Raw genomic sequence first — 16,144 nt, 5'->3', positions numbered from 1 at the left:
GGATCCCACCCCGCCCCCCCGACTTTCGTGTTTCATCTCTGGGAAAGCGAAGGGTTACATTGTAACACCGAGCGTGTTTTACATTTCGGCATGCCGGCTGCGTCATATTTCGAAGGTCACATCTGATTTTCGGGAATGGTAGAGGCTCCCCCCGAGTGGCCATCTTTATGTTAGGTAGTATGCGTCGCATCCCCGCCGAAATCCTTGCAGGATAGGTCACATGACAGTCTATTGTCTTCGGAGCAGATCTTTAATATGTTCACGTCGGGATTCAGATTTTGGGGAAGTTGAATTGCTTTTATAAGACGAATAAAAAAGTCTGCCACTAGATGTCCTCAGTCTGGTGGCCGTCATCATTTAGCTCAGATAATCCCGGACAAGCCCCCATCCTGGGACTGGACAGTGAAAGAATCAGCAGCACAGTGATAATCTCTCTCTCTCTAAAAAAACAGTTTTTACTACAATATTCACCTTCAATATTGAGATTTCCTCCCGCTGTATTTTTTTCTGCCACTAGATGTCCTCAGTCTGGTGGCCGTCATCATTCAGCTCAGATCATCCCGGACAAGCCCCCATCCTGGGACTGGACAGTGAAAGAATCAGCAGCACAGTGATAATCTCTCTCTCTAACAAAAACAGTTTTTACTGCGATATTTACCTCCAATATAGAGATTTCCCTCCGCAGTACTTTTTTCTGCCACTAGAGGTCCTCAGTCTGGTGGCCGTCATCATTCATCTCAGATCATCCCGGACAAGCCCCCATCCTGGGACTGGACAGTGAAAGAATCAGCAGCACAGTGATAATCTCTCTCTCTAACAAAAACAGTTTTTACTGCAATATTCACCTTTAATCCAGAGATCTCCCCTCTGCAGTACTTTTTTCTTCCAGTAGATGGCAGCATCATTCAACCAACACCCCCTGTATCCAGGTCATCCCGGACGTTCCCCCCCACCCTGTGACTGGACAGTGAAGGGAGCAGCAGCACAATGATGAGCTCATCTCTGTCACTCGGTTCTCTCCTCCTATCAGCATGCGTCTTCTCAGCACATGAACTAGTTGGCTCCTCGTGCTGCTTCTTCCTCTCACACTCTGGTCCCTGCTGTACCCCAAGATGCCGATAGCAGGTCAAACTCAGGTACTTACACTGCTTCTCTGTAAAAAAAAGACATTCAATGATGTATTAAAGATTACAGAGCTGCATTCATTTGCTGGATACTCCACTCCAAAACCATTAATAGGAAGATGCCCCTCCCCTTTGGGGCTATAACAGGCTCCACCCCTTTGGGAAGCATATTTTTCCTACCGTATGGGAAACAAGGCAATAGCTATCCTGTGGGGGATGGCTGGTGATGGGGGAACGTGGTGATTTCAATCTTCTGGCTTGTTAGCCCTCATCAGTGCAAGATACTGATCCCATGGGTTCTAAGGGGGTGGGATTGGCGGAGCAATTGGATAGGATAACCAGCCTGGTTATGCCGAGTGGGCCAAAAGTACCCAAAGGGGTTGCTTTTTGGCCGGGTTCAGCCGGTCAGTCTCGGAAACCACGGCAGTTGACTGGCACCCAATTTTTGGGAATGGCTTCCCCACTTTAGGGGTGCTCCCCTACCCCGGGGTTACGCGGTCGGTTGAAGGTGCACCGATAACACCTACAGCAACCACGAACGCCATTTTCACCACCGAAAGAGGCCGAGCACGCCGCGATTTAGACGTTAAAACGGCTAAGCCGCCTCGCACGACCGTTACGAGTGTCCGTCTTGTTCTTTTGGGCGCCGTGTCCATCCGGTTGACAAGCCCGGAGATTTCAGGCACCTCGGGAAGGGGGACAGGCAGCCCCGTTGATGTGCTGTGACAGCGAAGGGACTCCCCCCGCCTTCCATCCGTCAGGCGTGATTTCCCGTGACTGCCGCCCTCCAGGGGGAGAGGGGGGGGGACTCCCAACCTGTCTACGCTCATCCGAGTAGATCCTGAAGGCTCCTGCCACTTGGCAGAGCGGATGGAGCGTCCCCGGAGGAGGGAGCGGGGGGAGACGAGAAGTCTAGGTTGATCTGCCCAGGCGCGCTCTCGGCCTCCATCGCGGCTTGTCGCCGGATATTGAGAGGGCCGCCGATCCGCCAGCCACAGGCCACGACGGCTGTTAGGAGCAGCTTGGTCAACCAAGCGTCAGGCAGCAAACCAACGTGGAGACCAGAGGCATCAATTATGGAGAAGCCGGGAAACAACCGGCGCGGTGCTGTCACTGAGCCGCTGATGCGCGGCCTCGCCAGGCTGGATCACACCTCTGATGTTATGAGATAGGGGGACGCGTTGCAGCGCCGCCATGTTTAATCAAAGGCGCGCTCTTGACTTGCCCCCCGTTAGAGCGGCTACAAGGCATTCTTCTACCCCTTCTACCCCAATACCCACCAACAACCCACCACCGTCTTTGAGGCCATGTGATCCCGCCAGAGACAGCTAACTGCTCCCTACAGCCTTGCACCCTCACCAGCGAGATGTGGGGATGGGCCCGACTCCCTTGCTTGCCTAGAGGGTAGATGGACCTCCAATAGGGAGGGGACGTCCATTGAGGGAACTGGCTGCCACATCATGGTGACTCTGCCGATGGCATAGGGGGTCTGATACTGAAAACAGCTGAGATGGGATTTAATCCTCGACAGCAGGAGAGATCAGATTACACAGAGAGGGGACTAGTCAGTTTGGCACAGGCTTCCAGCAAGCATGCAGAATTTTGAACAGAACGCCCAACTTGCTTTGGGTGCACCTTGGCTATATGCAAATATTCAACACTTGGTGACCTTTAGGGTCATGTCATACAAGCAGGAGACCACACAGCTTCTCTTATGGGGTCATTCCCTCGCTGGTCAGACCATGGAGACGTCACTCCCTTGCTGCGTTCCGGGCTGGTGGGGGGTGCACCTTGGCTACATGCAATTATTCACCACTTGGTGACCGTCAGGTGACCTTCAATCAAGCAATCCTAGGAGACCACACAGCTTCTCCTATGGGGTCATTCCCTCGCTGGCCAGACCATGGTGACGTCACCCCTTGCTGCGTTCCAGGCTAGTGGGGGGGGCGTGGCTTCTGCACCTCAGTGATTCTGCCACTGGCGAGATGCTGTCGGCCATCGATGGGCTTCAAGTGCGTTTCGCATTCCCATACATGTTTACGGGGATGTCAAACTTGCTGGAAGCAGGTCAACCGCAGGTCAGATTCACCTGTCAATGAATTCCGACTGATCTCAGGAGCATCTCCAACGGATGTCAGACCCAAGCCCACAGGCCCTTCGGCTAACACACTGGCGTTCTGGAACCCACGGGCCAGCCGTGATAGGAAATGTGCCTCTGCAGCAGGAGAAGTTAGATTATGCTCTGAGTGGATTAGTCAGTCCAGCACAGGGTGCCAAAAAGCATGCATCGTGTCGAAAGCATTTAACAGCAAGGCCAACTTACTTTGCGGGCTGAAAATCATTAAGGCCCCCTGATGATGTGTAAAATTTCATTATAACAGGGTCTCGGACAGCTCAACATAAATTTTTTGGGCTCATCCAAAGACGAAAAACACATATTAGCGGCAGTCATGGCAGCTCTGACCCTCATGGTGGACATTTGTAATTGGAGTTGCTCCTAGACCTTCACCTTGAGCCCCAAACCAGAACAGCGATCACACCTCCAATCCCCCAGGTATACAGCGACACATCCAACCAAACCTCGAATAGGGCTCGTTGGGTGACCAGGACAAAGCGATGGACCGACTATTCCTTGTAGCGCTGTTCTGATTGGCCGCATGGTCGCTCAGGATTCTGCAGTTGTGTGTTTGCTGGTGTCATGGAACTCTTCTCTTCTTTTTTAGGATCTGTAACCTCTGTACATTACAGCCGAATGCCAGGAAGATACAAATGATTGCACCTATATATAAACATTATTACACATTTAAATGTTTTTTTTGTTTTTTTTTAATGCGAGCAGTGAAAGTACCTAAATGTGACCCGGTATCGGCCTCCTGCAGCCCCTGTATAGCAGGGATGGAGTGTGAGAGGAAGAAGCAGCACAAAGAGCCAGTCAGCATAGTGACAGAGAGATTAGCTCATCATTGTGCTGCTTCTCCTTTCGCTGTCCGGTCACTGGTTGGGGGCTCGTCCGGGATTACCTGAAATCTGTACTGCAGGGGTGAAATCTTGTACTGATGTTGAATATTGCAATAAAAACCTCTTGATGGATTTGCATGTTTATTTTTATCTTATTATCGGCACTAGTCATTGGGTGCCTTGCAAGAAGGCAGCAAAGCCTCAGCCGTATAGTGTTTCCTGCTGCGGTTTTTTGACACATACATTTATAACACACGTGATACAAAGTTATTCATTCAGATCAGTGCTGGGAGTCTGTACCTGCAAATCCCATTTCATAACTCTACATTTGTCTGACATGTTATATTTCCCTGACCAGCATGGCACTTTATTACTCCCGGTGATGTCATCGCCGGGTCTCCGTGCTTCTGTAGGCCATGCACGCAGATCAGGTGGTGTTTATGCAATGCACGCAGGTGGGAGGGGCTGGCAGGGTGCTGTACAAAGCTTCCTGAAAACATCACAGCACCCGGTCTCATTACTGGTCTCAAGAGCCCTCGGCCCTGATGCAAGCAGTGGGCGGGCTTGTTGGGAGGAGTTATGCAAATATCTAGGGATGCACCGATACTAGTATGGGTGCCGGGTATTTGGCACCCATACTCATACTCGACCAAATGCTCCGATGCCTAGCCCGATACTTCCGGTATCAAGAAGCCGGGCGGCAAATCATTACACGCTGCCCCGGCTTCCTGATTGGCCGGGAAGCCGGCTCCGTGTTCCCTCGTCATGAGGAGCCGCCTTCCTGGCCAATCAGAAAGCCAGGCGCCGCATCATTACACGCTGCCTGGCTTCCTGAATGGGACTTCCGGTATCGGCATTCGGTATCGGTGGATCCCTACTAATATCAAAATGACTTGATGGAGGAGTGGGCGCTCCCAGGCAAGCTGTATTTGCATGACCACGCCCCCACATGTGATGATGAGCTCCCAGGAATAAATGGACTGAAATCCAATACAATTGAAATTCAGCATGCGGTAAAGTAGTACAGGGCACCTGTGGACCCCTTAGGGCCCCTTCATAAGCACCTATACAATCACTAAGATCCTGTGATGTCATCGGGTCAGGCAGTTCAGTGCTCATAATTGACGTCGTCTATGGAGCGCCCGTCGTATATTCGACATACACCGCAGGAGATACAAATGGCGGTGTGAATAATAATTACTGTGGAAGAGACGAGCCGGTGAATATATTACCGGTGATTATAGATAATACAATTCATCAATGATATGCCGGAGAATCCTCATCACACCCCCGACCACCACACAGCTACATGCTCTCTATTGTTAATGCAGATGCATCCCCCCCCACCCCCCGCACCGAGCCCATTATATTACTACACAGCGCCATCTAGTGGAGGAAAGTATATTCACACCCCACACCCAGCTTGTATTAATAGGAACCTTAGGATGGTGGGGGCTCCTCATAATGGGCACAGCGGGTGTACAGACCCAGGAACTCAGCACAGGGATGGTGGGAGCTCCTCATAATGGGCACAGCGGGTGTACAGACCCAGGAACTCAGCACAGGGATGGTGGGAGCTCCTCATAATGGGCACAGCGGGTGTACAGACCCAGGAACTCAGCACAGGGATGGTGGGAGCTCCTCATAATGGGCACAGCGGGTGTACAGACCCAGGAACTCAGCACAGGGATGGTGGGAGCTCCTCATAATGGGCACAGCGGGTGTACAGACCCAGGAACTCAGCACAGGGATGGTGGGAGCTCCTCATAATGGGCACAGCGGGTGTACAGACCCAGGAACTCAGCACAGGGATGGTGGGAGCTCCTCATAATGGGCACAGCGGGTGTACAGACCCAGGAACTCAGCACAGGGATGGTGGGAGCTCCTCATAATGGGCACAGCGGGTGTACAGACCCAGGAACTCAGCACAGGGATGGTGGGAGCTCCTCATAATGGGCACAGCGGGTGTACAGACCCAGGAACTCAGCACAGGGATGGTGGGAGCTCCTCATAATGGGCACAGCGGGTGTACAGACCCAGGAACTCAGCACAGGGATGGTGGGAGCTCCTCATAATGGGCACAGCGGGTGTACAGACCCAGGAACTCAGCACAGGGATGGTGGGAGCTCCTCATAATGGGCACAGCGGGTGTACAGACCCAGGAACTCAGCACAGGGATGGTGGGAGCTCCTCATAATGGGCACAGCGGGTGTACAGACCCAGGAACTCAGCACAGGGATGGTGGGAGCTCCTCATAATGGGCACAGCGGGTGTACAGACCCAGGAACTCAGCACAGGGATGGTGGGAGCTCCTCATAATGGGCACAGCGGGTGTACAGACCCAGGAACTCAGCACAGGGATGGTGGGAGCTCCTCATAATGGGCACAGCGGGTGTACAGACCCAGGAACTCAGCACAGGGATGGTGGGAGCTCCTCATAATGGGCACAGCGGGTGTACAGACCCAGGAACTCAGCACAGGGATGGTGGGAGCTCCTCATAATGGGCACAGCGGGTGTACAGACCCAGGAACTCAGCACAGGGATGGTGGGAGCTCCTCATAATGGGCACAGCGGGTGTACAGACCCAGGAACTCAGCACAGGGATGGTGGGAGCTCCTCATAATGGGCACAGCGGGTGTACAGACCCAGGAACTCAGCACAGGGATGGTGGGAGCTCCTCATAATGGGCACAGCGGGTGTACAGACCCAGGAACTCAGCACAGGGATGGTGGGAGCTCCTCATAATGGGCACAGCGGGTGTACAGACCCAGGAACTCAGCACAGGGATGGTGGGAGCTCCTCATAATGGGCACAGCGGGTGTACAGACCCAGGAACTCAGCACAGGGATGGTGGGAGCTCCTCATAATGGGCACAGCGGGTGTACAGACCCAGGAACTCAGCACAGGGATGGTGGGAGCTCCTCATAATGGGCACAGCGGGTGTACAGACCCAGGAACTCAGCACAGGGATGGTGGGAGCTCCTCATAATGGGCACAGCGGGTGTACAGACCCAGGAACTCAGCACAGGGATGGTGGGAGCTCCTCATAATGGGCACAGCGGGTGTACAGACCCGGGAACTCAGCACATGGATGGGGGGAGCCCCTCATAATGGGCACATTGATCATTGTCTCGCTCTCCTTACATTTTATCATCTACAGAGGTTTATTAATGATACATTTCTTCCTTTGTACAGTTTCTATTGCTCTGTATACGGTGCAATGCCGCCATCTGCTGGCAGATCTCAGGGCTGCTACCAACACTTACTGAGTGATATGGAATCGGCAGCTTCCTGTCACTGCTGCTCTCCCATCAGATACATTGTTTCCAGTTCTCTCTGTGGGCTACAGAACACCCCTATCTTATGTTATGGAGAAGTGGGGAGAGGGAGGGGTTCTCTACTCCTGTCCTAGGGTGACAACACTGCTCCTCCATAGATACAGAATAGTAAGAGTTGTCACCCCAGGACACGAAGTGTGTTACTGGTAGGGTCACCAGGCTAAGATAAAGAGGGGGGAAAAAAACGAATACAGCCGCCACATCTAAGGAAGCTGTAATATGTGACATTTCTGTTCATGGGTTTAGATGCAATTTAAATCACAGCTCCCGGGATCAACCAAAAACTGGAGCGTCAGTCTTGGGAGTGTTAACTACTCCGTACACTTCAAGGGGTCTTTTTTTTAACAATTGGCAGGTCACTTTGTCCTGTGAATATCCGCTAACATTAATCTTGCGCACATAATGTCAAAAACGAATGTTCGTTATATACACTATAATGCCAAAAGTATTGGGCCCCTCCCCCTCCAAATCATTGGATTCAGGTGTTCCGTGACATTTCCGTGCTACTGAATATTTCAAGTGCAATGCAAAGCGTGGGATGCCGCGGTGTAACGCGCGCCGCCGCTGGACTCTAGAGAAGCGGAGGCGTGTTCTCTGGAGGGACCAATCACGCTTCTCTGTCTGGCAATCCGATGGGCGTGTCTGGGTTTGGCGGTTGCCAGGAGAACGGTACTTGCCTGATTGCATTGTGCCATGTGTAAAGTTTGGGGGAGGGGGGATTATGGGGGGGTGTTGTTTTTCAGGGGTTGGGCTCCGCCCCTTAGTTCCGGTGAAGGGAACTCTTAAGGCATCAGCACACCAAGACATTTTGGACAGTTTTATGCTCCCAACTTTGTGGGAGGAGTTTGAGGACGGCCCCTTCCTGTTCCAACATGACTGCGCACCAGTGCACAAAGCAAGGTCCATAAAGACATGGATGGGGGAGTTTGGGGTGGAGGAACGTGACTGGCCGCACAGAGTCCTGACCTCAACCCCATAGAACACCTTTGGGATGAATTAGAGCGGAGACTGCGAGCCCCTCCCCCAACATCAGTACCTGACCTCACAAATGGTCCAACATTCCCATAGACACACTCCTAAGCCTTGTGGACGCCTTCCCAGAAGAGGCGGAGCTGTTATAGCGCCAAAGGGCGGAGCCAACCCAATACTGAACCCTACGGACTAAGGCTGGGATGCCATTAGAGTTCATGTGCATGTAATGGCGTCCCAATACTTTTGGTAATATCGTGTATTATACGAGTGCCCATGATGATATCCTACAAGTATTCTGTATAGAGGGACAAGAAGATGACATCAGAGGTTGGAAACGCCGCAGCCGTGGTTTCCTTCCCAGCGGCCAGGCAGTAAATCTGATCCCAGGACGTCTGTTTGGCAATCAAGTTGCCAGTGAAGTATCGCTGAGCGAGCTCGGCATTCGGGGACATGATGGAGATCAATGAGGAGCCGAGCGAGCCGGGCCATCCGTCAAACGGCCGCGCGTTCCCCAGGACTCCGGAGAGAGCAGAGAAATGGCTCCGGCGGGGACCGGCGCTACGTATGGCGATTCCCGGCGGGCTCGCCGCAAGACGGATGGGCAGGCAGGGCAGGAGACATGTATGGAACCCCATACATGTCCCCCAGGGCAGTACCCGGATCGCCATACATGTCCCCCAGGGCTGGACCCCCAGACATGCCCCCCAGGGCAGTACCCGGACCCCCATACATGTCCCCCAGGGCAGTACCTGGATCCCCATACATGTTCCCCAGGGCAGCACCCGGACCCACATACATGTCCCCCAGGGTAGTACCCGTATGTGTGTAAATAGAAGCTTCAACTATTAAGATCTAAAAACATTTTTTTATTTTTTATTTTACAAAAATAAAATGGGCGCCGGAGTCCTGAAGAGTTCTTGGTTCTTCTAAAGGCACAGAAGAAGGTGTTTGCTTCCAGACCGTCTTTCTCTAATTGAGACACCACATGATCATAGAGACGGGGAGGAGAGGGAGGAAGGTATGAATCACTTCTGTATCTCATTCAGCTGTGCGTGCTGAACTCCCCCCCCCCTCCCCCACTATCTGATTGGACGTGTCACCCTGTGGCCCTCACGTTTCATAGTTCTGAAGAAGTTCCAGGACATGGCAGTGACATTGTTCCCGTCAAGGATTTGAGGTCTCCCGGATGATGAAGGTGAGGAGGATTCCACAAGCCGTGAGATGGATGTTGTTCCTCGTTCCCGGAGCTCCGCCGGAGGGACTTCTAGCTAGAAGAAACCAAAGTTAGATGAAGATTAAGGTCATGTGATCTAACGTGATTGCTCGAGGTCACATGACCTGGAACCAGAGCACCAGGGGAGCGGCTCTCGGCAGCTGTTGGGTAGGTTTATGATGAGATTTACAACCCCCCCCCAATGTACGCGGTGCTGTATGTTACATACATGGTCCTAGCCAGTGGCGTAACAATCACCCCAGGCGGCCGCTATGGGGCCCGGGGCACAGTGGGGCCCGGCCAGATGCCGTGTGGGCCGCCTGGGTTGCTATGGGATCCTCTGCTGGTGGCTTTCACTGGCGGCTGAAGACGAACACTGACAGTAATCTGTGCAGTGTGAGTGGGCTCTGCAAGGGGTAGAACTAGAAATCACGGGGCCCCATACAACATTTCGCTATGGGGCCCTGTGATTTCTAGTTACGCCCCTGGTCCTAGCCCCATGCCAGTTGTGGAGGCTCACCCTTGTGTTGGCTCTTTTACCTTTCACCTGCAGATGGAAGTACAGGTATGTGATGTTCCCGGTGCCGTAGACCTGAGCGGTGTAGGTGGCGCTGTCTTCTTCTCTCAGTTCGCGCAGGATCAGGGACAGTCCCGGTTCCTGGCATCTCATCCGGTTCATGAAGCTGGGATCGATGACGTTACATCTGTCCGGCTTGGCAATGGCCACCATCTGGTTGTGTCCGCTCCTGTTGGAGGTCCAGAAGATGCTGTTCAGCTCGGCGTCTGTTGTAAGTTTGACTTGGAATAGAACGGATCCCCCCAGAGGGGCAGAGAGTTCTGATTGGTGGACCACGTTGGAGAAGACACCTAGGGCCACAGAACACAGAGAGACCTCTCAGTACATTGAGACACGCAGCATGGAAACTACGATGGTAAAGAAGATGTAAACCCCGAGGTCCTCGTCACACATGGGCACTCGGTGGCTCAATAAAGTCCCAAGGACCTGGATAAGGGGAAGGTGAGAACTTCAAATGCTCAGGACCTCAAATGGGCATCTAGACGGTTCCACCAGAGCTGGCACAAGGTCTGCTAGTATCCAAGGGGGAAAGGACTAAGGGCCCCACCACCTTCCCAATGAGCTGTAAACTACTTCCCCAGTGTATGTTGCAGGTCCACCATTCCAGAGGGGTTCTAGAACCTTGCTGCCCTTACCACACAACATAGTCACACATGTCACCATTCCAGTCTCTATGTCCCTGGTGCCCAATGTACGACCTGTGGGCCTAATGCAAGCTGCCTGCGCTCACCATGCTCAAGACCTCACATGGGCACCTAGATGGTTGTACCAGAGCTGGGACAAGGTGCTTTAGAAACCAAGGCGGAAAGGTCTAAGGGCCCCACCACCTTCAGGATGAGCTGTGAACTACCTCCCCCGGTGTATGTTGCAGGTCCACTATTCCGGGGCGGTTCTAGAACTTTGCTGCCCTTACCACACAACGTAGTCACACATGGCACCATTCCACTCTCTAGGTCCCTGGTGCCCAACGTAGGCCTACGGGTCTAATGCAAGCTGTCTGTGCTCAGCATGCTCAAGACCTGAAGAGGGCACCTGGATGGTTGTACCAGTGCTGGGATGAGATCCTTTAGCACCCAAGGTGGAAAGTCCTAAGGGCCCCACCACCTTCCCAATAAGCTGTGAACTGCCTCCCCAGTGTATGTTGCAGGTCCACCATTCCAGAGCGGTTCTAGAACTTCTCTGCCTTACCACACAACGTAGTCACACATGGCACCATTTCACTCTCTAGGTCCCTGATGCCCAACATGCGGCCCGTGGGCCTATTGCAAGCCATCTGAGCTCAGCATGTTCAAGACTTCAAATGGGCATCTGGAGCATAGAGCTGGGACTAGGTCCTTATTAGCACCCAAGGTGAAAAGGCCTAAGGGCCCCACCACCTTCCCAATGAGTTCTGAACTACTTCCCCAGTGTATGTTGCAGGTCCTGCCCTTTTTGCTCCCCCCTTCTTCCCCAAATGCCCAAGGCCGGCCACCTCTTCTGCCCACCCCTTGGACCATCCTGGGTCTTCACATTGACACTAATGGATCTCCTATCACTTTCAATCCTGGTGACACCAGAAGAACTGAAGAGGGTCCGTTGGCTGTAACGAAAACCCGCCCCTCGCCCCACCCAAGACTAAAAATACAAAAAGTTGTCTCTAGTCAGGACTCAACGCGTCGTATTGTTCTCCGAAATATTACAGTAAATCCTATCAGGAACGTCGGGGGAAGCAATTCTGCGGCCCTTTGATGTCCAACAATGAAGTCGTAGTGGAAGTCGTATATTGTTTCCGGCAGAGACGGCTCGGCCAAAAAGAGGAGATCGTTATCGGAGATCCTTTCCTGACCGCCGGCACAATAGTCCCATAAAATCAGACCCTCCGTCCAATTATGGCCACCCCCGTCCCCTCCCCCGGATCACTTCAATGATGAGATGCCACGGAATTCTCACATCAACTGGAGGATCCTCGGGGATTTGAGGCTGGACAATGTCCAAGGCACATAGGAATATGGTCACGTGATCTAGGCGTCGACCTCCGGTCTTGGACGTCTGTAGGGGTTACACTATGCTGCCTAGGCAACTGGTCATGTGACTGTCCACCACCAGATACCAATGGCGTCTCTTGGCATGGCATGTCCTACGTTTTGGGTGGACAGGGCCAAAGAGAGTGGAAGCTTAAAAAGAGGGACCCTCTTGTCCCCGGAGGAAACGAGGTTTAAAGTTTGTGTACGGCCCAAAATATTTTTTTAGGTTCTGGATAGATTGGGGTTAAAACCCTTCTTGGTTTTTGTTTGGAAGAATTCCCTTCACTTCCTGTTCTGGAGATGCATCAGGAAGTGAGAGGAAATCTCACCAAAGTGAGGCTGCGTTTCATTTTAGACAGGTGCCACCAGAACATTTGCCCCCGTGGGAAGATTTCCCCTCATCTCTCGAACCCATGACAACTCTTAGGGGTCTATTCACTAAGCTGCCGACGGCAGCCGAGTGAATAACCGACCCGAAGTGAAGTGAACCGACCCGCTGTTCGGCTATTCACCTCAGGCTGGTACGGCTGATTTCAGCCGTACATCAGGTGGCTTAGTGTGGCTTCGGGTCGGCCGAACATGCACAGCATAAAGTTGTACATTTCAGGTATCAGAATGCTACAATATATGATCATCTTTCCTGGGCTGCTGTGTATTTCCATCGCTACACGTTCCCTTTATTATAATTATCTGTGCAAATCTGCACATTGAACCAAATTCGGGGACCAGCTAAGTGACCCCGGGGACCGGAAAAAGGGTCCGTGACTGAAAAAAAACACAAAATCTGAATTTTGATACAATGTAACCCCCGAGGAGGGATACACGGCATACAATATGTATCACTTACCCCACAGAGGCATGAAGAAGAAGAAGAAGAAAAGAAAATATTCCACCATTCCTGGACTGGGACTTGTGGAGCTCGGATCCTCTCGGCCGGGAACGCTCTGCAAGAACAAATGTGAGTTGTTGGTATTTTTATAATAATGAGCAGGAAGGCACCACTTCCTGCATGGAGGCCGGCCAAGGCCTCTAAGGTGGGGGTGAGGTCCTGGAACCAGATCCAGCCGGTCAGTGGACACCTCAAAGGAGAGGAACCGGCCTGAGGAAGATCTGAGCAGACGTCAACCCCTCCCAATCTCTGAAATCTCCAATCTAATGTGTTGCCGTCATTTCAAAAAGTTGTTTTAAATTCCTAGGATCCCGCCACGAAGGTCCTCGTTCAGTCACTTCCTGTTATGGGGTGATGACGCCCTGTCCCTGTGTCCCAATGGTGCTCCTGTGTTGTCACCCTGTCGCATGTGCCCCTAGTGGGTAGTGATGAAGGAACTGGCCTGGGTTCGGTTGGCTTGGATGTTCACCAAACCCATCCAAAAATTTGGGTTCAAGCAAACCAAGCCCATGGCCACCTGTGTCCAACCAACCAATGACACACTCCATCGTTGGATGCTATGAAGCTGGCGGCCCTACTGCATCATAGGTTGTTATGGTGGGCCCACCTGCATCCTAGCATCAGGCACCAGTCAACCAATGACCCTGTGAGGGCTGCACACCATCACTGGCCCAGGAGCATCAGTCAACCAATGACGCTGTGAGGGCCGCACACCATCATTGGATGCTAAGAAGCTGGCAGCCCAGGGGCATCAGTCAACCAATGACGCTGTGAGGGCCGCACACCATCATTGGATGCTAAGAAGCTGGCGGCCCCACAGCATCATAGGTTGTTATGGTGGGCCCACCTGCATCCTAGCATCAGGCACCAGTCAACCAATGACCCTGTGAGGGCTGCACACCATCACTGGCCCAGGAGCATCAGTCAACCAATGACGCTGTGAGGGCCGCACACCATCATTGGATGCTAAGAAGCTGGCAGCCCAGGGGCATCAGTCAACCAATGACGCTGTGAGGGCCGCACACCATCATTGGATGCTAAGAAGCTGGCGGCCCCACAGCATCATAGGTTGTTATGGTGGGCCCACCTGCATCCTAGCATCAGGCACCAGTCATCCAATGACCCTGTGAGGGCTGCACACCATCACTTGTCCACGGGCACCAGTCAACCAATGACGCTGTGAGGGCCGCACACCATCATTGGATGCTAAGAAGCTGGCATCCCAGGGGCATCAGTCAACCAATGACGCTGTGAGGTCCACACACCGTCATTGGTTGCTAGGACGCAAAAGGTGGGTTTCAACAGGTGGCCAATCTGGCAAAATCAACGGATAGTGAACAGCTTGGGTTTGAGTTACATTTTTTTGGTTAGATCCGAACTCAGAACCCATCCCCAAGTGAAGACTACATTCCACCAATGGTCCACCATTTTGGGAAGCCAATCCAGAGCAGTGACGGAGAGAAAAGCAGCATTGAGATGCCAAAAAGAAATCAAAAACTATCATTTCAAAAAGTTTATGATGCACAACACTGAATACTGTCATTCAGAGGGTCTACACCTTCTTTAAGGTTTCGGTTTTCTCACCACCTGCTAACTCTTCCTGTCAGTATGACAGCTCAGTCTTGCAAAGTGAAGAACACGGCTGGAGGGCGATGCAGAAGAAGCCGTGGCTCTTGCTCCAGCTGAATTCCCCACAGCCTCGGCCTTGATCACCCCATCTTCTCCTGCTTCGATCTTGATCACCCCATCTTCTCCTGCTTTGGAATTGATCACCCTCATCTTCTCCTGCCTCGGCCTTGATCACCCCCATCTTCTCCTGCCTCGGCCTTGATCACCCCCATCTTCTCCTGCCTTGGCCTTGATCACCCCCATCTTCTCCTGCTTTGGCATTGATCACCCCCATCTTCTCCTGCCTCGGCCTTGATCACCCCCATCTTCTCCTGCCTCGGCCTTGATCACCCCCATCTTCTCCTGCCTCGGCCTTGATCACCCCCATCTTCTCCTGCCTCGGCCTTGATCACCCCCATCTTCTCCTGCCTCGGCCTTGATCACCCCCATCTTCTCCTGCCTCGGCCTTGATCACCCCCATCTTCTCCTGCCTCGGCCTTGATCACCCCCATCTTCTCCTGCCTCGGCCTTGATCACCCCCATCTTCTCCTGCCTCGGCCTTGATCACCCCCATCTTCTCCTGCCTCGGCCTTGATCACCCCCATCTTCTCCTGCCTCGGCCTTGATCACCCCCATCTTCTCCTGCCTCGGCCTTGATCACCCCCATCTTCTCCTGCCTCGGCCTTGATCACCCCCATCTTCTCCTGCCTCGGCCTTGATCACCCCCATCTTCTCCTGCCTCGGCCTTGATCACCCCCATCTTCTCCTGCCTCGGCCTTGATCACCCCCATCTTCTCCTGCCTCGGCCTTGATCACCCCCATCTTCTCCTGCCTCGGCCTTGATCACCCCCATCTTCTCCTGCCTCGGCCTTGATCACCCCCATCTTCTCCTGCCTCGGCCTTGATCACCCCCATCTTCTCCTGCCTCAGCCTTGATCACCCCCATCTTCTCCTGCCTTGGCCTTGATCACTCCCATATTCTGCTGCCTCTGCCTTGATCACCCCCATCTTCTCCTGCCTCGGCCTTGATCACCCCCATATTCTGCTGCCTCTGCCTTGATCACCCCCATATTCTGCTGCCTTGCCCTTGATCACCCTCATATTCTGCTGCCTTGGCCTTAACTGTCACCACCTTCTGCTGCCTCGACCTTGATCACCCCCATCTTCTCCTGCCATGGTTTGACTCGTGTCCATGAAGTCTTTTGACACAAGGATCCCACAGACACCCTCCAAAATGTTGTGTTAAGCCTTTCCAAAAGAGCGGAGGATGTTCTAACGGCAAAGGGAGGACCAAACCCATATTAATGCTCATGGTTCGGGAATGGGATGGCCAACAAGCTGATTTAGTTGTGATGGCCGGGTGTCCACAGACTTTTGGCCACATGGTGCATCTCATCTGAACAGAGGCGAGTCAGTAAGGGGTTAAAGTCCCCGTATTGTGCTGAATATAGTTTACCTATT

The sequence above is a fragment of the Nanorana parkeri genome, unplaced genomic scaffold (assembly GCF_000935625.1).
Source record: "Nanorana parkeri isolate BGI_ZX_2015 unplaced genomic scaffold, ASM93562v1 scaffold3023, whole genome shotgun sequence".
NCBI classification, from domain to species: Eukaryota; Metazoa; Chordata; class Amphibia; order Anura; family Dicroglossidae; genus Nanorana; species Nanorana parkeri.
Note: the sequence above shows the minus strand (reverse complement) of the source record.